Genomic DNA, 21,023 nt, shown 5'->3' with positions numbered 1-21,023 from the left:
AGCCATATTTAAAACGTGTGAAAATGCCTAGAGCATCGTGCTTACCCCTCGAGTCTAGCACGAAGCTAGACGCCGTTGCCACCACCGGAGCCGTCAGGCTCGGATGCCTGGTTTTGCAGCGGCGGCGCCTTCACGGCGAACCGCTTGCCTGCCGAAAGGTTTGGCGTTGGCCTGAGTGTGGATCGCCTGGATTGGCTGTTTTTGCTGGCGGCTCCTCATCGCCGGCAGCTGCGGGATTGTCCTCTTCGTTGTCGGTCTGGGCATGAGGGCGCTTGGTGACGTTCATCACAGGGGCGCCGCTCTTTTTCATGCGTTCCTCGCTGGTCGGTGGCTGGTCGACGTTTTAGCCGGATGGCTGCTGGTCCTGTCGCTGGACGGCCCCTCATTTCTTCGAGCAGGAACTACCATCTGCGCTGCCGTCCCTGCGTCGCTGGACGTGTTTCTGTCGCCGCTCGGGCGCCCAGAAGTCTCCGTCGTCACCACCGGTTTCGCCGTCACGTCAGTTCCCTTTGCCGCCTCTTCTGATTCGGGGGGGGGGGGGGGGGGGGGGGGGGGGGGGGGGGGGGGGGGGGGGGGCAGGTTTAACATCCCAAAACGACTCAGGCTATGAGAGACGGCGTAGTGAAGGACTTCGGGAATTTCGACACCTGGGGTTCTTTAACATGCACTGACATCGCACAGTACATGGGCCTAGAATTTCGCCTCCATTGAAATTCGACCGCCGCGGCCGCATCGAACCCGCGTCTTTCGGGCCAGCAGCCGAGCGCCATAACCACTCAGCCACCGCGCCGGCTTCTGTTTCGGCAACGTCCATAATGTGCCCTGTCGTGTCGACACCAATTGCCAGCCCTGTTGCCACTGCGTATGTATGTACGGACGCAGTCGCTGTCGGCGTGGCCGTAACGCCTGCATTTCGAACACGGGGCACTTCGCATTCTCGCCGAACGTGGCCCGTGCCATGACAGCGCAAGCACTCCATAGGTCGCCCGGGCGCCACAACAAGGGCCAACTCACCGGCGACACGTATCTGGTGAGGCAGGTCGTCGACCTTCAAACCAGGTTTCAGTTTTAGGAGCATAGTTCGTGTTGTGGATCCCTTGTCGTGGACGCCTTGGACGTACCACCGCTCCAGGGTAACTTCGGTTACCTTCCCGAACGCAGCAAAAGTCGTCCGAATGTCGTCGTCGGCCACGCCTTCCAGCATCCAGTGGAGCCGTAGCTTCACCTGTTGGTCTTCTGGGTCGATGATAACGCATCGCCGTCCTCTCACTGTCAGTTCCTTGAGGGCGAGCAGCCTCTTGGCTCTTCAGCGTTCTTGAACATCACAGCCCAAACGTGGTTTATTTGGTACGCCCCCCAAATCCACCACGTCAGGGAGCGTACCCGTCTGGGCCAGCGCATCTCGAAAATCGTTGACCCGAAGGGGCCTAACACGAGCATCACTGCGAAGAAAAAGAGTGTTTAAAACCACACGTCCCATAGGCAGCTGTGCAAGATCACCTGATAATATGTATCTGAATTCGTTTCCCTCGATCCTGTTACCGCGGCTGGTAAGGGCCGCTTTCGCCGCTCCAGCGGAGCCCATTCTACACACGTTCGTCACGCTCGGTGGCCGGAAGTAGAATGACCGCTCGGCCATTGTGACAGAACATGGATGCATATAAATCAGTGCAGAGTAAAACCTTCTTTTGTGGCCTTTTGTGCATAAAAACAAACAAAAAAGTGCTATGAGAAGTGGGATTCGAACCCACGCCCGGAAGACCGGACTGCGACCTGAACGCAGTGCCTTGGACCGCTCGGCCATCCTGACAGAACACGGGTGCACTGAAATCGGTGCAGAGTAAAACCTCCCTTTGTTGAGTTGTGTGCATAAAAAAAAACAAAAAAAGTTTTTGTCAGAAGTGGGATTTGAACCCACGCCCTGAAGAACGGACTGCGACTTGAAAGCAGCGTCTTGGACCGCTCGGTAATCCTGACGTTTTTTTTTTCTTTATTGCCTGGCTTTGGCTTTGCACAAGAATTACCAGAAAAAAATTACAGGGCAAAAAGGACGCATGGTATTGATACAGTCAGCCTGCCAAGGGCTGGCTTCGTCACATTAAAATTCCGTTAGGCTCCTCCCTTGACAACCACTCGGAAGCATCGCCAGCAGCTTTGACCCTCTCAGCACACCGATGAACGAAAATAAATTCGTTCCGGCCGTGCGTCGGGATCACAGTAATATCCTGCCATTCGCGAGCGCCAAATACCGTGGAGGCCCCTTGACATAGTTAAATCAAATCGTACTCCGTCCTGGTTATCAATGGACAGATATCGTATTCCGTCGAGGTGAAGTGGAAATTGTTTCTTTATCGTCCTTTGGAGTACGTCCTGAAGGTAAACCCCTTCCCAACAATGCAGAAAAACGTGATCTATCGTTTCTGGTTGCTTGCAGATAAGGCAGTTTGGACCCCACGGAATAAATAAGCCCTTATCCTGTAAAAACATTTTGACTGATAACATTCCAGTGTGTCCTTTGAAAAAGCAAGTTTAACCCCTGGCTCAACGTGCATTCTCTCTACCCTCTTTAACACATTTTTTCCAGGGCCTCCACTGTACAAGGCCCTGTACATAGGTTCTGGCAGAACAACTTCACATAAATCCTTATAAAACTTTTTCTTGTTCACTGTAGGTAAATATTCGTTGGAAAGCCTCGTTGAGAGAAACCGCACACTTGCTACTACCTCTCTGAAGTACCTAGAAATTCCTCCCGATAGTGTTTCGGTTGCCACAGCAGTCAGGCAGCGCGCGCCCGAGCCTTACTTGGCACTCGGTGGACAAAACGGATCACTGACATAACGCAGAAACATAAATCTATTAACAATCTGATGAAAAAAAGGTGCGAAGACCCGCTCCACCATCCTTAACTCTTCTAAATAAATTCGCCCGGCTGCACCTTTCCCATGCGCTGCCCACACAAAAACAGCGAAAATTCGATGTAGCTTCTGTATGCTAATTCTTCCACAATGTAACACTTGCAACACATACCACACAATGCTGATAAAGAGAAGGTTGCACACGGTGGCTCCGGCGAAAATTGATAAGCCTGTTCCTTTCCATCTTTCCGCCTTATCACGCGCATTCTGGGTCTGCGCTCTCCAATATGTCTCGCTATTGCGATAGCTTTCTAGCGGTGCTCCCTGGTACTTCGTTGGGGTCTTCACCCAGGGTACGTTTGCAGATTGGTCAGGCGTCGTTTGCCATGCTCCGTGCCAGAGCCCCACTGACTTAGACCAGTTCACTTTACTGCCTGAGGTTTTGCAAAATTCAGCGACGCATTCAACGACCTCAGTTACACCTTCTCGATTAACAAAAAAAACCGCCAAATCATCCGCTTATGCCAGCAGCTTGACCTCCGCAGCTTGCAGCCGTAAGCCATGAATTCTCTCGTTTTCAATGATGTTTAAACACAGCGCCTCGATGTAAATGGCAAACAGGAGAGGGCTGAGGAGACATCCTTGACGTGCCGAACGCTGCACGAAAATGGGGGCCCCCAGGCTCTGGTTAACAATCAATCTCGCCGTGCAGTTCGGATACGCCAAGGCGACTCCCTCCCGGATAACAGAACCAACCTTCACGTCATCAAGTATGCACAGCAAAATTTTATGCGCGACACAGTCGAACGCCTTTTCGAGGTCAAGCTGCAAGATGGCTACACGACTATATTTGTGAGGTCACAGCACTCGAGCGCATATTTTCCTTGTGTATGTTAGACAGAATAGACCGGCCCTTTATCCCACACGATTGAAGGGGGCCAACAATTTTCAGGATTACACACTGCAACCTTTGCGGCAACACCTTAATGTAAATTTTATAATCCACAATTGTGAGTGCAATTGGCCTGTACCGTGTTACGTGTCGTAACTTGTCAGCTTCATCAGTTTTTGGGATTAGGACAGTGTGTGATTTACCATAAGACGGAGGCAATTCATCTACGTCGTAAGCGTCATTAAAGACCGTTGTCAACACTGGCGTGATTCTGCTCTTAATGCTTTGTAAAACGCCGCGCTTAACCCGTCTGGCCCTGGTGATTTCCCAGAATTAAAATTGTCTATTGCCATTTCTACCTTTGATACGGTTATTGCGAGCTCTAACGCGACTTTCTGCTCATCGCCAAGTCGCGGCAGTTGCCCAAGGAACCTGTACTTAAACGCACTCGAGCGCATATTTTCCTTGTGTATGTTAGACAGAATAGACCGGCCCTTTATCCCACACGATTGAAGGGGGCCAACAATTTTCAGGATTACACACTGCAACCTTTGCGGCAACACCTTAATGTAAATTTTATAATCCACAATTGTGAGTGCAATTGGCCTGTACCGTGTTACGTGTCGTAACTTGTCAGCTTCATCAGTTTTTGGGATTAGGACAGTGTGTGATTTACCATAAGACGGAGGCAATTCATCTACGTCGTAAGCGTCATTAAAGACCGTTGTCAACACTGGCGTGATTCTGCTCTTAAATGCTTTGTAAAACGCCGCGCTTAACCCGTCTGGTCCTGGTGATTTCCCAGAATTTAAATTGTCTATTGCCATTTCTACCTTTGATACGGTTATTGCGAGCTCTAACGCGACTTTCTGCTCATCGCCAAGTCGCGGCAGTTGCCCAAGGAACCTGTACTTAAACGCGTTCGTGTCTGCATCATGTAATTAGAAGATCGCCTGATAGGAATCGAAAAACGTACGCTGGTATATGTTCGTTTTCGTCTGATAAGATGACACTCCATTCTGTGTTGTCAATGTGATTTCGCCGAGCATGGGCCTTTTCAATTCCCAACGCGCTTGACCAACGCTTAACGATATCGGTCCTCTTCTGTTAGTTTAATTTTTGTTTTATTTTCCTGATGTCATCGATTCATTTACCAGGCGCTTCACATTCCTTTTCGAGCAGTTTTGCAAGCATACACATTAGATTGCGTTCTCTTAGATTCTCTTCGTACGCAATGGCACTAGACCGTTCGACTGCTTTAGTTTTAACCTGTTCTTGCGCAAAGTTCCTACTGTTGCCATGTTTTCAGTTCACTATACTAGGCTCTATTTTACTAATATCTTCAATTACTGCGTGGTCAATGTCATCGTCTTTAATTAGCTTATTTATTTTCCACAGATCCCAACTAAAAGCACTGCCCCGTTTTTTCACTTCTATCCCACATTCTGCTAAACACTGGTCAGAAAAGTACACCGGCACTGCATGGTAACTGTTGCATTTTGGAATCACGTCGAGCGATACATTAATGCGGTCAAGCCAAACAAGGCTTGTCCTCTGAAAGTGTGTGTACTTCCCACCGCACGCGCCTTGCTAACACTCTGCCACATCCTCGAGGTTCTATTTATCGATGATTGGCGACAGTATGTTCGTACTTGCGTCCCTGAACACACTTGCACTGGTCTTATCGCAGCCACTCAGGACGCAGGTGAAGTCGCCCATAATAATGAGCTGTTTCTCGAAACTAAGACGCTGTTCAACACTGAAAAAACGCAGCCCTTTCGTCCGTAACATTTGGTGCATACACACAGACAACACGCCACTCAGTGTTATTCAATGTAAAATCGACAGCGACTCACCGGCCTGAAAGGCTCGAGAAATGTGCGTGCACGACAAGACCCGGCAATTTCTTTACAAAAAGGTCACTACCAATAGATGTACCTATCGCATGGCTTCCTACAGCGTAGAATCTAGACGTGAAACGTCGCATCATGCTCCCGGTCTCTTCCTCCCCGTCTACTTTTGTCTCCTGCACGGCCAGGTCTATATCGTGCTCCGTTAAAAGCCGGTACACTGGGCTTTGCTTTTCCTTTCTTGGCAAGCCCTAACATTGAGTGTGGCTACATTCAACGGGGTTACAGAAGCCATTTTCGCAAAGTGTGAAGAGGCCAAGGGCATGGTGCTTACCCCTCCCGTCTAGCACATGGCTGGGCGCCGTCGTTGCCACCGGAGCCATCCGGTGCAGGCCCCTGACCGTGCCGCGGAGTGCATTATCGCCGGCACGCTTGTCCACCAAAAAGTTTGGCGTCGGTCTGAGAGAAGGCCGTCGGGACGGAGAAGTTTTTGCTAGCGGCTCCTCACCACTGAAAGCGGCCACCTTGTCCCCTTGGTTGCCGGTCACGGCATGAGGCCGCTTGGCGGAGGCGGTGCCGCTCGCTGAACGGCCGCAGCTCTGGTCCTGCTGTTTCTCACTGGTCATTGCATCGGCGTCCTTCGTTGCCAGGACGCTCTCCCCGTTTGTCGACATGTTCGCCTGACTCGAAAGTAATTCATCTTCTTCAACTTGCTTCCCTTCGCTGCCATTTTCAGTAGTGTCTCCGCTGGGAGGCCCTGAAATGTCGGTCGTCCCAGCAACCTTGCCAACTTCCTCGGCTCATTTTGCCGCCTCCTACCCCTCGACGACATCCATCAGAAGCTCTGCCGTATCGTCTCTCGATACCGCACCGGTAGCCACCGCGTATGTGCGAACACGCTCACTATCGCCGTGTCCGTAACGCCTGCATTTAGAGCACCGGGGTGCATTGCATTCATGTCGAACGTGAGCCGTGCCACGGCACCGCAGATACTGCATAGGCCGCTCAGGCTCCGCAAAAGGGGCCAGCTCCCCGGCGACACGTAACTGGTGTGGCAGGTCGTCAACCTTCATACCGGGTTTGAGTTTCAGGAGAACGGTCCTGGTTGTATACCCCTTCTCCTTGACGCCTGAAACACGCCAACGCTCCCGGGTCACCTCCGTTACGTTCCCAAATGCCGCAAGTGCCGTCCGAATGTCGTCGTCAGATACGCCGTGCAGCATCCAGTGCACCCGTAGTTTCACCTGTTGGTCGGCAGGATCGATGATAATGCAGCGCCGTCCGTTAACTTCCAGTTCCTAGATCGCTGTCAGCTTCATGGTTGTTTCGATAATGTTGAGTGTTACCGCCTAAACATGGTTGACCTGACACGCCCCCAACGCCACAACGTCGGGGAGCGCATCAGCGTTGGCGACTGCGCTGCGGAAATCATCGACCCTGTAGGGCCTAACTCGCACTTCGCCGTGCAAAAAATGGTGTTTAACACAACTCGACCGGTAGGCAACATGGGCAAAATAATTTCGTAGTCCTGTTCTTCCGTACCTTCAATCCTGTTTCCACGGCTAGCAAAGGCCGCTATCGCCGCTCATTGGTAGATACGCTGTGCGTTGCGTGAGGAGAGGAGGAGGAAACGGCTTAACAGTTGATACTTTTCTGTACAGTGGAAAGCAGCGGGGCTGACTTATCCAAGACATTGGGGTTTAAGGACAGTGAAGGGAAAGTAGATTTTAAGCGGGTAGAAGTAACCAAGCGAAAGTTATCTGATTGGTGGCTAACATCAAGGCAAGAGTAAAATCTCATAATGCAGGGCTAGGTGGCTTGAGCCACCACCCGATTTAAAGGGCTCAGCCTTATCTATCCATGGGACATTCCACGTCCGCACTCGGCAGTGGCCGGAAGTAGAATCTCGGCCATCCTGACAGAACACGGGTGCTTAGAAATCGGCGCAGAGTAAAACCTTCATTTTTGGTCTTGTGTGCATAAAAAGAAAGTTAAAAAGTGATGTCAGAAGTCAGATTCGACCCCACGCCCAAAAGATCGGACTGCGATCAGAACGCAGCGTCTTGGACCGCTCGGCCATCCTGACTTTTTTGTATTTATTTCCAGTTTCGACAGTTTACAACAGATCACAAACATGTTCTGCGCTACGTTCTCAAGCATCAAGCGCGGACATGCGTTTCACTCACGTGAGAAAATCAAAACTGTTTCAAAGAACACAACTCTCCCATCAGCTCGATAACTTCATCTCCAAAGCATAGCTCCTTGTACACTTCACGCCGCTTAAATATGTTTCCTTTGAAGTAATCTCGGAAAGACTTCGCATCTTCATCGCAGTGTTGCACAGCCGTCCTGCTTCGCCAAATGCTGTGCAGGCCAAGAAGGAAAATTACATCGTGTTTATAAAGATCCGGCTCAACGTCCAGGAATCATATTCAATGCGGCGTCAAGGGTAAGTCTTTTTTTATTGTACGCTGGAGCATGTCCCAAAAGAGCAGCGCATCCCAGCAATTAATAAAGACGTGTTCTATTGACTCTGGTTTGTGACATAGCAAGCAGTCAGCACCCCATGGTAAAACAATCCCTTCTCCTCCATCCATGTTTTAACCGGCAACTTACCAGTGTGCAACTTGAAGAAAAACGTCTTCACACCTGCTGGCACCACCATTGTCCTTACTCTTTTTCAAACATTTCCCCCTTGTCCTCCACTATACAGAGATCGATATATTGGCTCAGGGAAGACAAAGTCAAGCAAATCTTTTAGCAATTTCTTACGCGTGACATTTGAAAGGTATTCCAAACTGAATCGTGCATTTAGAAACCGGAATGCAAAGACCACTTCATTCAGAAATCTACTTGCACTGTATCTCATCCCGTCTAGAGAGGAAATAACATAGTTTGTCAAAGCCGAAGAAAGCCTCTCTCGAATAGAAGCCACAGGAAAGGGTCGCGTTGATCTCGAAGAAATATAAATCTTGACACCATATGCCTCAAGTACAAGTGTGGCAAGGAAAGACCCCCGTTTCTCAAACGCAGAAATAAATTATCTCATTTAGTCCTTTCCCATGAGGACTGCCAGACAAAAGCGGCGAAGAGACGATGAAACTTTTGATTGCTAAGTCGATAGCACGAAAGGACCTGCAACAAATAGCACAGTTTTGAAACCAGGTATGCACTACATATGTTTGCGCGCTCGAGTATAGACAGCTCCTTTTCCGACCATTTTTGTGTACGCGTGGACAGTTCTTGAATTTTTTCCTTCCAAAAGTATTCGTTATCTCCATACTTGTGAAGAGGAACACCTAGGTACATGGAAGGGACATGTGACCATTTTACACTTGCGTGAAACAAAGGCGCTGATGTCCAGTTCCCATGCAAAGGCCCGCACATTTGTCCAGATTAACAACGCTATCGGTTACATCACAAAACCTGCGAACAACCGACAACGCATGTTCTATGCTGCTGTGATCGCCACAAAAATTGCCACATCATCGGCATAAGCCAAGACTTTAATTTCACATGCTTCTAGTTCAAAACCACGAACAGAGCTGTTCATTGTTACGTTACGGCAAAGTGGCTCTAGGTATAGAGCGAAAAGTAGCGGCGAGGCGACAATGGGCAGCCTTGCCGCACGGATGCTCTCAAGGCAATTCTGCCTGTGAGCTCTCGGTTAACGACCGGATTCGCTGCACAGTTACTATAAGCCATTTTAACCCCGTTTAAAATTACTTCCCCAAAACAGACATGTTCGAGGATTTTAAAAAGAATGTCATGACATACACGGTCAAATGCCTTCGCTAAATCAATCTGCAACATTGCCACTCGCCTAAAGTTAGCTTCACAGCATTTCAGTATACTTCGAGTGACATGAACATTCGTGAAGATGGTCCGCCCTTGAATTCCACACGTCTGGTGCGGGCTAACCGATATGTCTATAACTGACTGTAAACGTTTGGCTAATACTTTCATAAAAAAATTATAATCAACATTACTAAGTTATCGCCGGTAACCAGTAACTTGCGTAAGCTTAGCAGGATAGTCAGTTTTCCGTATAAGTACTGTATGCGCACGAGAAAACGACGGTGGTAAAAAAACCATTCTAAATGACTCTTCATAAGCATGTTGTAAAATGAGAGCAGTTTCGCGTTTGAAGGCCTTATAAAATTCCGCTGTTATCCCATCAGGACCTGGCAATTCCCCCAAGCGAAGCTGATCAATAGCGTATTCCAATTCCGCTGTTGATAAGTCGGCAGACAGGATGTCAGTGTCTTCACTGGTTAGTTGGGGTAATATAGATTCAAAAATTCAGCCTGAAAGGCCTGCACATCCGCTGATTTGGAAGCGAACAAATCACGGTAATACTGACTAAAATCCTTACTTATCACCTTCGGATCGTCCGTCGGAGTACCTTTGTTTTCAATTTGTACGATATCTTTTTTCTAGCCTATCTTTTTTCTGTCGTCAAATTCCGCCTACTGGGCATATATATCATCTGCCAGCAAGCGATCCGTTCGTGCCCGGATTGCAGCTCCCTGAAACCTTGTCATGTCGATAGCCTCAAGCTTGTCTCTAACTTCGCTGATAAGATTAGTGTATAGTCCCGGAGCTCTGTTTCCCTCTAAAATTAATTCTTTCCAAAACAAAAAAGCGATGTCAGAAGTGGGATTCGAACCCACGCCCGGAAGACCGGACTGCGACCTGAACGCATCGCCTTGGACCGCTCGGCCATCCTGACGTTTTTTTTTTCTTTATTGCCGGTATTTTGACCCACATGAAAAGAAAACACATATTCATACATAAGCACTAAAACACAATCAACATCTTTGTTAAAACTACGGCCGCCCAGCTTGTGCGGTCACGCTCATGCTAAAATTCCTTCATCGCCAATAATAACTCAACACGTGATAGCCACTCTGGACTACATTCCAGCATCTTTTTTTCCTGAACAAAGTTGCTTATGCTTTCTTTGAAATATTGACGTGCCGGTCTTGCATCGAGATCGGCGTGCCTTACTGCCATTCTGCATTTCCAAATACTGTGTAGGGCTATTAGCATGATCAAATCAAACGGGGTACCGTCATCACTTTCAATTGGCAAGTAGCGAATTCCGTACCCATCAAGCGGAAATTATTTTTTGATTGTGCGCTGAAGCACATCCCAAAGGAACACAGCATCCCAGCATTCAAGGAACACATGCTCAATTGTCTCCTCCTTTCTGCATATTATACAGTGAGTACCCCAGGGAACAAAAAAACCTTTTTCAGCCATCCACGGTTTGACAGTCAGTGTTCCAGTGTGTGATTTAAAAAAGAAAGTCTTAACACCAGACGGGACTAACATTGCCTTAACACGCTTTAGTACCTTGTTACCTATACCTTCCCTGTAAAGGGACCGATATAAAGGCACGGGGAGAACCACACTACAGAGGTCTTTATACAGTTTTTTCCGGTTGACTTCACTCAGGTATTGGAGTGAAAACCGCGCCATCAAAAACCTACATGAAACCACAACTTCGCGTAGAAAACCATGCACTCCACCGGGCATACTGCCAGCAGAGACAACCATATTAGGCAAGTGCTTCCCCAGGCGAAGTTGACAGACAGTGTGTAGAAACGGGTGCTTAACGTCCCGAAGAAATAAATACCGATTGACAACCTGTCTCAAAAACAAATGTGACAAACTGAGTCCTCCATTTCGAACTCGTAGAAATAAATTGGTGCGGCTTGATCTTTCCCAGGAAGATGCCCACACGAACACTGCAAACACACGATGAAATTTTTGGATATGAACCCTGGAGCAATGCAAGACTTGAAGGACATACCAAAGTTTGCTCACTAAAAATATGTTGCAAATTGTGGCTCTCGAGAACATTGACCAATTCCATTTATTCCATTTATTCACTCTTTCCCTCATTTTATCCACTTCACTCCTCCAGTAGGCTTCGCTGTCTTTGTAACACTCAAGAGGAACTCCCAAGTATTTAACAGGAGTCGTAGTAAAACTCATGTTGGCAAAAGTGTCTGGGGCCTCCGGCCAATCCCCGTGCCAGAATCCCAGGCACTTACTCCAGTTTACCGCGCTGCCACTGGCCGCACAAAAACTTTTAACACACTTAACAGCCTGTGTTACACTGTCGTAATCATTACAAAACATGGCTATATCATCCGCATAAGCCAACAGTCGGACTTCTAACTGATGTAGTTTAAAACCGCGCATACAATCGCTCTGTATCACGCTCAAACAAAATGACTCTATATACAAACAAAACAACAGTGGCGAAAGAGGGCAACCCTGGCGCACCGAACGTTTGACTGGAATGCGTGAACCCACAACCTTGTTGACAATTAGACTTGTCGTGCAATCCTGGTACGCCATGGCGACCCCGCCTCGAATAATTCTACCCACATTCACATGATCTAGAATGCACAGAAGAATTTCATGAGGCACCCTATCGAAAGCTTTCTTCAGATCAATTTGGATCATTGCCACTTGTGTGCCCATTGCGTCGCAGCACTCAAGGATACTACGCGCTACATGTATATTTGAGAAAATAGATCGGCCTTTAATACCGCACGTTTGATGCGGCCCCACCAGGTCAGTAATGACTGTCTGCAATCGCTTAGCCAAAATTTTCATCATTATCTTATAGTCTCCATTTGTGAGGCAAATTGGACGGTAAGAAGTTACTCTGCGCAATACAGAGGGGTCTTCTGATTTCGGTATAAGAACAGTGTGGGAGGATGTGAAGGAAGGCGGCAGTACATTGAGATCGAATGCCTCATTATAGACAGCAGCTAAAACTGGTGAAATTATTCTTTTTAGACGTTTATAAAAGGCTGAGGTCAGACCATCCGGGCCCGGAGACTTCCCCGGCTGCAAGCTTTCAATAGCGTTTTTCACCTCCTCTACTGAGATAGCTGCCTCCAATAGTTCCTTCGTACTGTCGTCTAGGCTGGGCATCAACACAAGGAAGTCCTTCTTGAAACGATCAATGTCAACTGAGCAGTTGGCAAATAACCCACTGTAGTGCTCGAAGAAAGCGCGCTCAATATCTTCTGCTGTGTCACTAATTTTTCCACCAACTTCAATTTCCACTATCTGATTGCGCCGCGCGTGCCACTTTTCTGCGCCCAACGCTCTTTTTGATGGAACTTCCCCCGCTATCAGCTTTTCAGCTCTCGCTCGCACCAGAGCACCGTGGTATCTTTCGATGTCGAACAGTTCTATTTCATGCTTTAGTGCGTGAATATCGTCCATGAACATGCCGGGTCTACTACACTCTTCACTGATCAATTTTTCCAAGTTTCTGCGCATCGTTTTTTCCTCTGCCCCCTTTTGTCTGCGTATAGCGCTCGCCCGCTCCAATGCTTTCATTTTAACTGTCTGCTTGAAGTTCTCCCATTTTTCTCTGCACGTCGTATTACCCATATGTTTCATTGCATCAACTTGCGTCGTCACGTCTGCCATAAAAATTTCATCATCCAGTAATTTTGAATTCAATTTCCATAACTGCCACTCGAAGCTTCTTTTCCTTTCTTTCGTGCTTGCTACTAGAAAACTGACTAAGCAGTGATCAGAAAATGAAACAGCGCTCACTCAGTACTCCTTGCAAAAGGGTACCAAATCAAGGCTTACGTATGCTCTATCCAAACGAGCGTGGCTCGAAGCCTGAAAATGGGTGTACGGTGTATTTCTTCCACCACCAAGGCATTCAGCCACATCCGCCAAACTACTGTTCCCTATTATTTCATTTAGGGCAGTCGTGCTTGCACCCTTTTACGGTCGGGTGCTAGTTTTGTCCCGGGATGAAAGAACGCAGTTGAAATCACCAATAAGAATGACCAACCTATTACACTGGGTATACTGTTTTAGCTGTTCAAAAAACCTGCACCTTTCCCCAGCAACAGTCGGCGCATACAAACAGATTACATGCCACTCCAAGGACGATAACAAGAAATCACATACAATAAACCGTCCTGACGTGCATGACGAAACGGCTTCTATTTAAGCTCCTAGTCTATGTGGGACCAACAATGCGCAGCCTGAAGAATATCCCACGGAATGGCTCACAATAGCACAGTATCACGCTACGAATTGCTGCACCATGCCCCCGGTTTCCACGTCGCCCTCGACTTTCGTCTCCTGCACTGCTAGAATGTCAAGGTCAAAGTCGCTTAACAGTCGGTACAGTTGACTCTGCTTCCTCCTTGAGCTGGGACATCCTGACAGAACACGGGTGCACTGAAATCGGTGCAGAGTAAAAGCTTCCTTTTTAATTTTGTGTGCATGAAAAGAAAAACAGTGATGTCAGTGAACCCACGCCCGAAAGACCGAACTGCGACCTGAACGCAGCGCCTTGGACCGCTCGGCCATCCTGACACAACACGGGTGCACTGAAATCGGTGCAGAGTAAAAGCTTCCTTTTTGGTTTTTGTGTGCATAAGAAGAAAAAGAGAAACAGTGATGTCAAAAGTGGGATGCGAACCCACGCCCGGAAGACCGGACTGCGACCTGAATGCAGCGCCTTGGACCGCTCGGCCATCCTGACAGAACACGGGTGCACTGAAATCGGTGCAGAGTAAAAGCTTCCTTTTTAATTTTGTGTGCATGAAAAGAAAAACAAAAACAGTGATGTCAGAAGTGGGATTCGAACCCACGCCCGGAAGACCGGACTGCGTCCTGAACGCAGCGCCTTGGACCGCTCGGCCATCCTGACAGAACACGGGTGCACTGAAATCGGTGCAGAGTAAAAGCTTCCTTTTTGGTTTTTGTGTGCATAAAAAGAAAAACGGAAACAGTGATGTCAAAAGTGGGATGCGAACCCACGCCCGGAAGACCGGACTGCGACCTGAACGCAGCGCCTTGGACCGCTCGGCCATCCTGACAGAACACGGGTGCACTGAAATCGGTGCAGAGTAAAAGCTTCCTTTTTGGTTTTGTGTGCATAAAAAGAAAAACGGAAACAGTGATGTCAAAAGTGGGATGCGAACCCACGCCCGGAAGACCGGACTGCGACCTGAACGCAGCGCCTTGGACCGCTCGGCCATCCTGACAGAACACCGGTGCACTGAAATCGGTGCAGAGTAAAAGCTTCCTTTTTGGTTTTGTGTGCATAAAAAGAAAAACGGAAACAGTGATGTCAAAAGTGGGATGCGAACCCACGCCCGGAAGACCGGACTGCGTCCTGAACGCAGCGCCTTGGACCGCTCGGCCATCCTGACAGAACACGGGTGCACTGAAATCGGTGCAGAGTAAAAGCTTCCTTTTTGGTTTTTGTGTGCATAAAAAGAAAAACGGAAACAGTGATGTCAAAAGTGGGATGCGAACCCACGCCCGGAAGACCGGACTGCGACCTGAACGCAGCGCCTTGGACCGCTCGGCCATCCTGACAGAACACGGGTACACTGAAATCGGTGCAGAGTAAAAGCTTCCTTTTTGGTTTTGTGTGCATAAAAAGAAAAACGGAAACAGTGATGTCAAAAGTGGGATGCGAACCCACGCCCGGAAGACCGGACTTCGACCTGAACGCAGCGCCTTGGACCGCTCGGCCATCCTGACAGAACCGGGTACACTGAAATCGGTGCAGAGTAAAAGCTTCCTTTTTGGTTTTGTGTGCATAAAAAGAAAAACGGAAACAGTGATGTCAAAAGTGGGATGCGAACCCACGCCCGGAAGACCGGACTGCGACCTGAACGCAGCGCCTTGGACCGCTCGGCCATCCTGACAGAACACGGGTGCACTGAAATCGGTGCAGAGTAAAAGCTTCCTTTTTGGTTTTGTGTGCATAAAAAGAAAAACGGAAACAGTGATGTCAAAAGTGGGATGCGAACCCACGCCCGGAAGACCGGACTGCGACCTGAACGCAGCGCCTTGGACCGCTCGGCCATCCTGACAGAACACGGGTGCACTGAAATCGGTGCAGAGTAAAAGCTTCCTTTTTGGTTTTGTGTGCATAAAAAGAAAAACGGAAACAGTGATGTCAAAAGTGGGATGCGAACCCACGCCCGGAAGACCGGACTGCGACCTGAATGCAGCGCCTTGGACCGCTCGGCCATCCTGACAGAACCGGGTGCACTGAAATCGGTGCAGAGTAAAAGCTTCCTTTTTGGTTTTTGTGTGCATAAAAAGAAAAACGGAAACAGTGATGTCAAAAGTGGGATGCGAACCCACGCCCGGAAGACCGGACTGCGACCTGAACGCAGCGCCTTGGACCGCTCGGCCATCCTGACAGAACCGGGTGCACTGAAATCGGTGCAGAGTAAAAGCTTCCTTTTTGGTTTTTGTGTGCATAAAAAGAAAAACGGAAACAGTGATGTCAAAAGTGGGATGCGAACCCACGCCCGGAAGACCGGACTGCGACCTGAACGCAGCGCCTTGGACCGCTCGGCCATCCTGACAGAACCGGGTGCACTGAAATCGGTGCAGAGTAAAAGCTTCCTTTTTGGTTTTTGTGTGCATAAAAAGAAAAACGGAAACAGTGATGTCAAAAGTGGGATGCGAACCCACGCCCGGAAGACCGGACTGCGACCTGAATGCAGCGCCTTGGACCGCTCGGCCATCCTGACAGAACACGGGTGCACTGAAATCGGTGCAGAGTAAAAGCTTCCTTTTTGGTTTTGTGTGCATAAAAAGAAAAACGGAAACAGTGATGTCAAAAGTGGGATGCGAACCCACGCCCGGAAGACCGGACTGCGACCTGAATGCAGCGCCTTGGACCGCTCGGCCATCCTGACAGAACCGGGTGCACTGAAATCGGTGCAGAGTAAAAGCTTCCTTTTTGGTTTTTGTGTGCATAAAAAGAAAAACGGAAACAGTGATGTCAAAAGTGGGATGCGAACCCACGCCCGGAAGACCGGACTGCGACCTGAATGCAGCGCCTTGGACCGCTCGGCCATCCTGACAGAACCGGGTGCACTGAAATCGGTGCAGAGTAAAAGCTTCCTTTTTGGTTTTTGTGTGCATAAAAAGAAAAACGGAAACAGTGATGTCAAAAGTGGGATGCGAACCCACGCCCGGAAGACCGGACTGCGACCTGAACGCAGCGCCTTGGACCGCTCGGCCATCCTGACAGAACCGGGTGCACTGAAATCGGTGCAGAGTAAAAGCTTCCTTTTTGGTTTTTGTGTGCATAAAAAGAAAAACGGAAACAGTGATGTCAAAAGTGGGATGCGAACCCACGCCCGGAAGACCGGACTGCGACCTGAATGCAGCGCCTTGGACCGCTCGGCCATCCTGACAGAACACGGGTGCACTGAAATCGGTGCAGAGTAAAAGCTTCCTTTTTGGTTTTGTGTGCATAAAAAGAAAAACGGAAACAGTGATGTCAAAAGTGGGATGCGAACCCACGCCCGGAAGACCGGACTGCGACCTGAATGCAGCGCCTTGGACCGCTCGGCCATCCTGACAGAACCGGGTGCACTGAAATCGGTGCAGAGTAAAAGCTTCCTTTTTGGTTTTTGTGTGCATAAAAAGAAAAACGGAAACAGTGATGTCAAAAGTGGGATGCGAACCCACGCCCGGAAGACCGGACTGCGACCTGAATGCAGCGCCTTGGACCGCTCGGCCATCCTGACAGAACCGGGTGCACTGAAATCGGTGCAGAGTAAAAGCTTCCTTTTTGGTTTTTGTGTGCATAAAAAGAAAAACGGAAACAGTGATGTCAAAAGTGGGATGCGAACCCACGCCCGGAAGACCGGACTGCGACCTGAATGCAGCGCCTTGGACCGCTCGGCCATCCTGACAGAACCGGGTGCACTGAAATCGGTGCAGAGTAAAAGCTTCCTTTTTGGTTTTTGTGTGCATAAAAAGAAAAACGGAAACAGTGATGTCAAAAGTGGGATGCGAACCCACGCCCGGAAGACCGGACTGCGACCTGAATGCAGCGCCTTGGACCGCTCGGCCATCCTGACAGAACCGGGTGCACTGAAATCGGTGCAGAGTAAAAGCTTCCTTTTTGGTTTTTGTGTGCATAAAAAGAAAAACGGAAACAGTGATGTCAAAAGTGGGATGCGAACCCACGCCCGGAAGACCGGACTGCGACCTGAACGCACCGCCTTGGACCGCTCGGCCATCCTGACAGAACACGGGTGCACTGAAATCGGTGCAGAGTAAAAGCTTCCTTTTTGGTTTTTGTGTGCATAAAAAGAAAAACGGAAACAGTGATGTCAAAAGTGGGATGCGAACCCACGCCCGGAAGACCGGACTGCGACCTGAATGCAGCGCCTTGGACCGCTCGGCCATCCTGACAGAACACGGGTGCACTGAAATCGGTGCAGAGTAAAAGCTTCCTTTTTGGTTTTGTGTGCATAAAAAGAAAAACGGAAACAGTGATGTCAAAAGTGGGATGCGAACCCACGCCCGGAAGACCGGACTGCGACCTGAATGCAGCGCCTTGGACCGCTCGGCCATCCTGACAGAACCGGGTGCACTGAAATCGGTGCAGAGTAAAAGCTTCCTTTTTGGTTTTTGTGTGCATAAAAAGAAAAACGGAAACAGTGATGTCAAAAGTGGGATGCGAACCCACGCCCGGAAGACCGGACTGCGACCTGAATGCAGCGCCTTGGACCGCTCGGCCATCCTGACAGAACCGGGTGCACTGAAATCGGTGCAGAGTAAAAGCTTCCTTTTTGGTTTTTGTGTGCATAAAAAGAAAAACGGAAACAGTGATGTCAAAAGTGGGATGCGAACCCACGCCCGGAAGACCGGACTGCGACCTGAATGCAGCGCCTTGGACCGCTCGGCCATCCTGACAGAACCGGGTGCACTGAAATCGGTGCAGAGTAAAAGCTTCCTTTTTGGTTTTTGTGTGCATAAAAAGAAAAACGGAAACAGTGATGTCAAAAGTGGGATGCGAACCCACGCCCGGAAGACCGGACTGCGACCTGAATGCAGCGCCTTGGACCGCTCGGCCATCCTGACAGAACCGGGTGCACTGAAATCGGTGCAGAGTAAAAGCTTCCTTTTTGGTTTTTGTGTGCATAAAAAGAAAAACGGAAACAGTGATGTCAAAAGTGGGATGCGAACCCACGCCCGGAAGACCGGACTGCGACCTGAACGCACCGCCTTGGACCGCTCGGCCATCCTGACAGAACCGGGTGCACTGAAATCGGTGCAGAGTAAAAGCTTCCTTTTTGGTTTTTGTGTGCATAAAAAGAAAAACGGAAACAGTGATGTCAAAAGTGGGATGCGAACCCACGCCCGGAAGACCGGACTGCGACCTGAACGCAGCGCCTTGGACCGCTCGGCCATCCTGACAGAACCGGGTGCACTGAAATCGGTGCAGAGTAAAAGCTTCCTTTTTGGTTTTTGTGTGCATAAAAAGAAAAACGGAAACAGTGATGTCAAAAGTGGGATGCGAACCCACGCCCGGAAGACCGGACTTCGACCTGAACGCAGCGCCTTGGACCGCTCGGCCATCCTGACAGAACCGGGTGCACTGAAATCGGTGCAGTGTAAAAGCTTCCTTTTTGGTTTTTGTGTGCATAAAAAGAAAAACGGAAACAGGGATGTCAAAAGTGGGATGCGAACCCACGCCCGGAAGACCGGACTTCGACCTGAACGCAGCGCCTTGGACCGCTCGGCCATCCTGACAGAACCGGGTGCACTGAAATCGGTGCAGAGTAAAAGCTTCCTTTTTGGTTTTGTGTGCATAAAAAGAAAAACGGAAACAGTGATGTCAAAAGTGGGATGCTAACCCACGCCCGGAAGACCGGACTGCGACCTGAACGCAGCGCCTTGGACCGCTCGGCCATCCTGACAGAACCGGGTGCACTGAAATCGGTGCAAAGTAAAAGCTTCCTTTTTGGTTTTGTGTGCATAAAAAGAAAAACGGAAACAGTGATGTCAAAAGTGGGATGCGAACCCACGCCCGGAAGACCGGACTTCGACCTGAACGCAGCGCCTTGGACCGCTCGGCCATCCTGACAGAACCGGGTGCACTGAAATCGGTGCAGAGTAAAAGCTTCCTTTTTGGTTTTGTGTGCATAAAAAGAAAAACGGAAACAGTGATGTCAAAAGTGGGATGCGAACCCACGCCCGGAAGACCGGACTTCGACCTGAACGCAGCGCCTTGGACCGCTCGGCCATCCTGACAGAACCGGGTGCACTGAAATCGGTGCAGAGTAAAAGCTTCCTTTTTGGTTTTGTGTGCATAAAAAGAAAAACGGAAACAGTGATGTCAAAAGTGGGATGCTAACCCACGCCCGGAAGACCGGACTTCGACCTGAACGCAGCGCCTTGGACCGCTCGGCCATCCTGACAGAACCGTTTGCACTGAAATCGGTGCAGAGTAAAAGCTTCCTTTTTGGTTTTGTGTGCATAAAAAGAAAAACGGAAACAGTGATGTCAAAAGTGGGATGCGAACCCACGCCCGGAAGACCGGACTTCGACCTGAACGCAGCGCCTTGGACCGCTCGGCCATCCTGACAGAACCGGGTACACTGAAATCGGTGCAGAGTAAAAGCTTCCTTTTTGGTTTTTGTGTGCATAAAAAGAAAAACGGTAACAGTGATGTCAAAAGTGGGATGCTAACCCACGCCCGGAAGACCGGACTGCGACCTGAACGCAGCGCCTTGGACCGCTCGGCCATCCTGACAGAACACGGGTGCACTGAAATCGGTGCAGAGTAAAAGCTTCCTTTTTGGTTTTGTGTGCATAAAAAGAAAAACGGAAACAGTGATGTCAAAAGTGGGATGCGAACCCACGCCCGGAAGACCGGACTGCGACCTGAATGCAGCGCCTTGGACCGCTCGGCCATCCTGACAGAACCGGGTGCACTGAAATCGGTGCAGAGTAAAAGCTTCCTTTTTGGTTTTGTGTGCATAAAAATAAAAACGGAAAGAGTGATGTCAGAAGTGGGATTCGAACCCACGCCCGGAAGACCGGACTGCGACCTGAACGCAGCGCCTTGGACCGCTCGGCCATCCTGACAGTTTTTTTTATTTATTGCCGGTGGACAATACATACGCAGAAATAAAAATCTCTAGCCACACTTTGGCCGAGACAATGGGGTAAAACATCTTCATATCAATCAGTTCATCCATAACTGCCACCCAGTCCGGCGGCTGGGGTTGACTGCGGAGAACATCTCTCAGGAAAAGTGCACTTTCTATAAAGTTTTCCCTCACTGGTCGCACATTTGCGTCGGCGTGCATGGCCGCCATTCTCGTTTTCCAGGTGCTGTGGAGGCCCAGTAGCATAAACATGTCGTAAGGAACTTCCTCACTTTCTATAGGTAGAAACCGGATGCCATAAGGAGTTACAGGTAGTTCTTTCTTTAATGTTCTTTGCAAGATGTCCCAGTGGAAAACCGGGTCTCAGCAGTCGATAAACACATTGTTCGATGGTCTCGAGTTTTTTGCAGAGTATGCAGTCGGTGGTCCAGGGCACAAAAATTCCTTTATCGTTTAGCCATGTTTTCACGGGAAGGGT

The 21,023-nt window shown here is 49.3% G+C and overlaps 40 non-coding genes across 40 annotated transcripts; all 40 read right to left on the bottom strand.

Annotated features, from left to right (window-relative positions):
* Window positions 1-1,726: 1,726 nt before the first annotated feature.
* On the bottom strand, window positions 1,727-1,810 carry TRNAL-CAG (transfer RNA leucine (anticodon CAG)). Its single transcript has one exon. It is a non-coding gene; the product is annotated as a tRNA-Leu (tRNA).
* An 8,435-nt stretch (window positions 1,811-10,245) lies between these two features.
* Window positions 10,246-10,329, bottom strand: TRNAL-CAG (transfer RNA leucine (anticodon CAG)). Its single transcript has one exon. It is a non-coding gene; the product is annotated as a tRNA-Leu (tRNA).
* Window positions 10,330-14,058: 3,729 nt separating this feature from the next.
* TRNAL-CAG (transfer RNA leucine (anticodon CAG)) lies at window positions 14,059-14,142 on the bottom strand. The gene has a single exon. It is a non-coding gene; the product is annotated as a tRNA-Leu (tRNA).
* Window positions 14,143-14,226: 84 nt separating this feature from the next.
* Window positions 14,227-14,310, bottom strand: TRNAL-CAG (transfer RNA leucine (anticodon CAG)). The gene has a single exon. It is a non-coding gene; the product is annotated as a tRNA-Leu (tRNA).
* An 85-nt stretch (window positions 14,311-14,395) lies between these two features.
* On the bottom strand, window positions 14,396-14,479 carry TRNAL-CAG (transfer RNA leucine (anticodon CAG)). The gene has a single exon. It is a non-coding gene; the product is annotated as a tRNA-Leu (tRNA).
* Window positions 14,480-14,563: 84 nt separating this feature from the next.
* On the bottom strand, window positions 14,564-14,647 carry TRNAL-CAG (transfer RNA leucine (anticodon CAG)). The gene has a single exon. It is a non-coding gene; the product is annotated as a tRNA-Leu (tRNA).
* Window positions 14,648-14,731: 84 nt separating this feature from the next.
* TRNAL-CAG (transfer RNA leucine (anticodon CAG)) lies at window positions 14,732-14,815 on the bottom strand. The gene has a single exon. It is a non-coding gene; the product is annotated as a tRNA-Leu (tRNA).
* An 85-nt stretch (window positions 14,816-14,900) lies between these two features.
* Window positions 14,901-14,984, bottom strand: TRNAL-CAG (transfer RNA leucine (anticodon CAG)). Its single transcript has one exon. It is a non-coding gene; the product is annotated as a tRNA-Leu (tRNA).
* Window positions 14,985-15,068: 84 nt separating this feature from the next.
* TRNAL-CAG (transfer RNA leucine (anticodon CAG)) lies at window positions 15,069-15,152 on the bottom strand. Its single transcript has one exon. It is a non-coding gene; the product is annotated as a tRNA-Leu (tRNA).
* Window positions 15,153-15,235: 83 nt separating this feature from the next.
* On the bottom strand, window positions 15,236-15,319 carry TRNAL-CAG (transfer RNA leucine (anticodon CAG)). Its single transcript has one exon. It is a non-coding gene; the product is annotated as a tRNA-Leu (tRNA).
* An 84-nt stretch (window positions 15,320-15,403) lies between these two features.
* TRNAL-CAG (transfer RNA leucine (anticodon CAG)) lies at window positions 15,404-15,487 on the bottom strand. The gene has a single exon. It is a non-coding gene; the product is annotated as a tRNA-Leu (tRNA).
* An 84-nt stretch (window positions 15,488-15,571) lies between these two features.
* Window positions 15,572-15,655, bottom strand: TRNAL-CAG (transfer RNA leucine (anticodon CAG)). Its single transcript has one exon. It is a non-coding gene; the product is annotated as a tRNA-Leu (tRNA).
* Window positions 15,656-15,739: 84 nt separating this feature from the next.
* Window positions 15,740-15,823, bottom strand: TRNAL-CAG (transfer RNA leucine (anticodon CAG)). The gene has a single exon. It is a non-coding gene; the product is annotated as a tRNA-Leu (tRNA).
* An 84-nt stretch (window positions 15,824-15,907) lies between these two features.
* TRNAL-CAG (transfer RNA leucine (anticodon CAG)) lies at window positions 15,908-15,991 on the bottom strand. The gene has a single exon. It is a non-coding gene; the product is annotated as a tRNA-Leu (tRNA).
* An 84-nt stretch (window positions 15,992-16,075) lies between these two features.
* TRNAL-CAG (transfer RNA leucine (anticodon CAG)) lies at window positions 16,076-16,159 on the bottom strand. The gene has a single exon. It is a non-coding gene; the product is annotated as a tRNA-Leu (tRNA).
* An 84-nt stretch (window positions 16,160-16,243) lies between these two features.
* TRNAL-CAG (transfer RNA leucine (anticodon CAG)) lies at window positions 16,244-16,327 on the bottom strand. Its single transcript has one exon. It is a non-coding gene; the product is annotated as a tRNA-Leu (tRNA).
* An 84-nt stretch (window positions 16,328-16,411) lies between these two features.
* TRNAL-CAG (transfer RNA leucine (anticodon CAG)) lies at window positions 16,412-16,495 on the bottom strand. The gene has a single exon. It is a non-coding gene; the product is annotated as a tRNA-Leu (tRNA).
* Window positions 16,496-16,579: 84 nt separating this feature from the next.
* Window positions 16,580-16,663, bottom strand: TRNAL-CAG (transfer RNA leucine (anticodon CAG)). The gene has a single exon. It is a non-coding gene; the product is annotated as a tRNA-Leu (tRNA).
* Window positions 16,664-16,747: 84 nt separating this feature from the next.
* TRNAL-CAG (transfer RNA leucine (anticodon CAG)) lies at window positions 16,748-16,831 on the bottom strand. The gene has a single exon. It is a non-coding gene; the product is annotated as a tRNA-Leu (tRNA).
* An 84-nt stretch (window positions 16,832-16,915) lies between these two features.
* Window positions 16,916-16,999, bottom strand: TRNAL-CAG (transfer RNA leucine (anticodon CAG)). The gene has a single exon. It is a non-coding gene; the product is annotated as a tRNA-Leu (tRNA).
* An 84-nt stretch (window positions 17,000-17,083) lies between these two features.
* TRNAL-CAG (transfer RNA leucine (anticodon CAG)) lies at window positions 17,084-17,167 on the bottom strand. Its single transcript has one exon. It is a non-coding gene; the product is annotated as a tRNA-Leu (tRNA).
* Window positions 17,168-17,251: 84 nt separating this feature from the next.
* On the bottom strand, window positions 17,252-17,335 carry TRNAL-CAG (transfer RNA leucine (anticodon CAG)). The gene has a single exon. It is a non-coding gene; the product is annotated as a tRNA-Leu (tRNA).
* Window positions 17,336-17,419: 84 nt separating this feature from the next.
* TRNAL-CAG (transfer RNA leucine (anticodon CAG)) lies at window positions 17,420-17,503 on the bottom strand. The gene has a single exon. It is a non-coding gene; the product is annotated as a tRNA-Leu (tRNA).
* An 84-nt stretch (window positions 17,504-17,587) lies between these two features.
* Window positions 17,588-17,671, bottom strand: TRNAL-CAG (transfer RNA leucine (anticodon CAG)). The gene has a single exon. It is a non-coding gene; the product is annotated as a tRNA-Leu (tRNA).
* An 85-nt stretch (window positions 17,672-17,756) lies between these two features.
* Window positions 17,757-17,840, bottom strand: TRNAL-CAG (transfer RNA leucine (anticodon CAG)). Its single transcript has one exon. It is a non-coding gene; the product is annotated as a tRNA-Leu (tRNA).
* Window positions 17,841-17,924: 84 nt separating this feature from the next.
* TRNAL-CAG (transfer RNA leucine (anticodon CAG)) lies at window positions 17,925-18,008 on the bottom strand. Its single transcript has one exon. It is a non-coding gene; the product is annotated as a tRNA-Leu (tRNA).
* Window positions 18,009-18,092: 84 nt separating this feature from the next.
* TRNAL-CAG (transfer RNA leucine (anticodon CAG)) lies at window positions 18,093-18,176 on the bottom strand. The gene has a single exon. It is a non-coding gene; the product is annotated as a tRNA-Leu (tRNA).
* An 84-nt stretch (window positions 18,177-18,260) lies between these two features.
* Window positions 18,261-18,344, bottom strand: TRNAL-CAG (transfer RNA leucine (anticodon CAG)). The gene has a single exon. It is a non-coding gene; the product is annotated as a tRNA-Leu (tRNA).
* Window positions 18,345-18,428: 84 nt separating this feature from the next.
* On the bottom strand, window positions 18,429-18,512 carry TRNAL-CAG (transfer RNA leucine (anticodon CAG)). Its single transcript has one exon. It is a non-coding gene; the product is annotated as a tRNA-Leu (tRNA).
* An 84-nt stretch (window positions 18,513-18,596) lies between these two features.
* TRNAL-CAG (transfer RNA leucine (anticodon CAG)) lies at window positions 18,597-18,680 on the bottom strand. The gene has a single exon. It is a non-coding gene; the product is annotated as a tRNA-Leu (tRNA).
* Window positions 18,681-18,764: 84 nt separating this feature from the next.
* On the bottom strand, window positions 18,765-18,848 carry TRNAL-CAG (transfer RNA leucine (anticodon CAG)). The gene has a single exon. It is a non-coding gene; the product is annotated as a tRNA-Leu (tRNA).
* Window positions 18,849-18,932: 84 nt separating this feature from the next.
* TRNAL-CAG (transfer RNA leucine (anticodon CAG)) lies at window positions 18,933-19,016 on the bottom strand. Its single transcript has one exon. It is a non-coding gene; the product is annotated as a tRNA-Leu (tRNA).
* Window positions 19,017-19,100: 84 nt separating this feature from the next.
* TRNAL-CAG (transfer RNA leucine (anticodon CAG)) lies at window positions 19,101-19,184 on the bottom strand. Its single transcript has one exon. It is a non-coding gene; the product is annotated as a tRNA-Leu (tRNA).
* An 83-nt stretch (window positions 19,185-19,267) lies between these two features.
* Window positions 19,268-19,351, bottom strand: TRNAL-CAG (transfer RNA leucine (anticodon CAG)). The gene has a single exon. It is a non-coding gene; the product is annotated as a tRNA-Leu (tRNA).
* Window positions 19,352-19,434: 83 nt separating this feature from the next.
* TRNAL-CAG (transfer RNA leucine (anticodon CAG)) lies at window positions 19,435-19,518 on the bottom strand. The gene has a single exon. It is a non-coding gene; the product is annotated as a tRNA-Leu (tRNA).
* Window positions 19,519-19,601: 83 nt separating this feature from the next.
* TRNAL-CAG (transfer RNA leucine (anticodon CAG)) lies at window positions 19,602-19,685 on the bottom strand. The gene has a single exon. It is a non-coding gene; the product is annotated as a tRNA-Leu (tRNA).
* Window positions 19,686-19,935: 250 nt separating this feature from the next.
* Window positions 19,936-20,019, bottom strand: TRNAL-CAG (transfer RNA leucine (anticodon CAG)). Its single transcript has one exon. It is a non-coding gene; the product is annotated as a tRNA-Leu (tRNA).
* Window positions 20,020-20,103: 84 nt separating this feature from the next.
* TRNAL-CAG (transfer RNA leucine (anticodon CAG)) lies at window positions 20,104-20,187 on the bottom strand. The gene has a single exon. It is a non-coding gene; the product is annotated as a tRNA-Leu (tRNA).
* Window positions 20,188-20,271: 84 nt separating this feature from the next.
* TRNAL-CAG (transfer RNA leucine (anticodon CAG)) lies at window positions 20,272-20,355 on the bottom strand. Its single transcript has one exon. It is a non-coding gene; the product is annotated as a tRNA-Leu (tRNA).
* Window positions 20,356-20,438: 83 nt separating this feature from the next.
* Window positions 20,439-20,522, bottom strand: TRNAL-CAG (transfer RNA leucine (anticodon CAG)). The gene has a single exon. It is a non-coding gene; the product is annotated as a tRNA-Leu (tRNA).
* Between the last annotated feature and the right edge of the window lie 501 nt (window positions 20,523-21,023).

This window comes from Amblyomma americanum, chromosome 3 (assembly GCF_052857255.1).
Source record: "Amblyomma americanum isolate KBUSLIRL-KWMA chromosome 3, ASM5285725v1, whole genome shotgun sequence".
Classification (NCBI taxonomy): Eukaryota; Metazoa; Arthropoda; class Arachnida; order Ixodida; family Ixodidae; genus Amblyomma; species Amblyomma americanum.
Note: the sequence above shows the minus strand (reverse complement) of the source record. Positions and strands in the feature narration are given on the sequence as shown.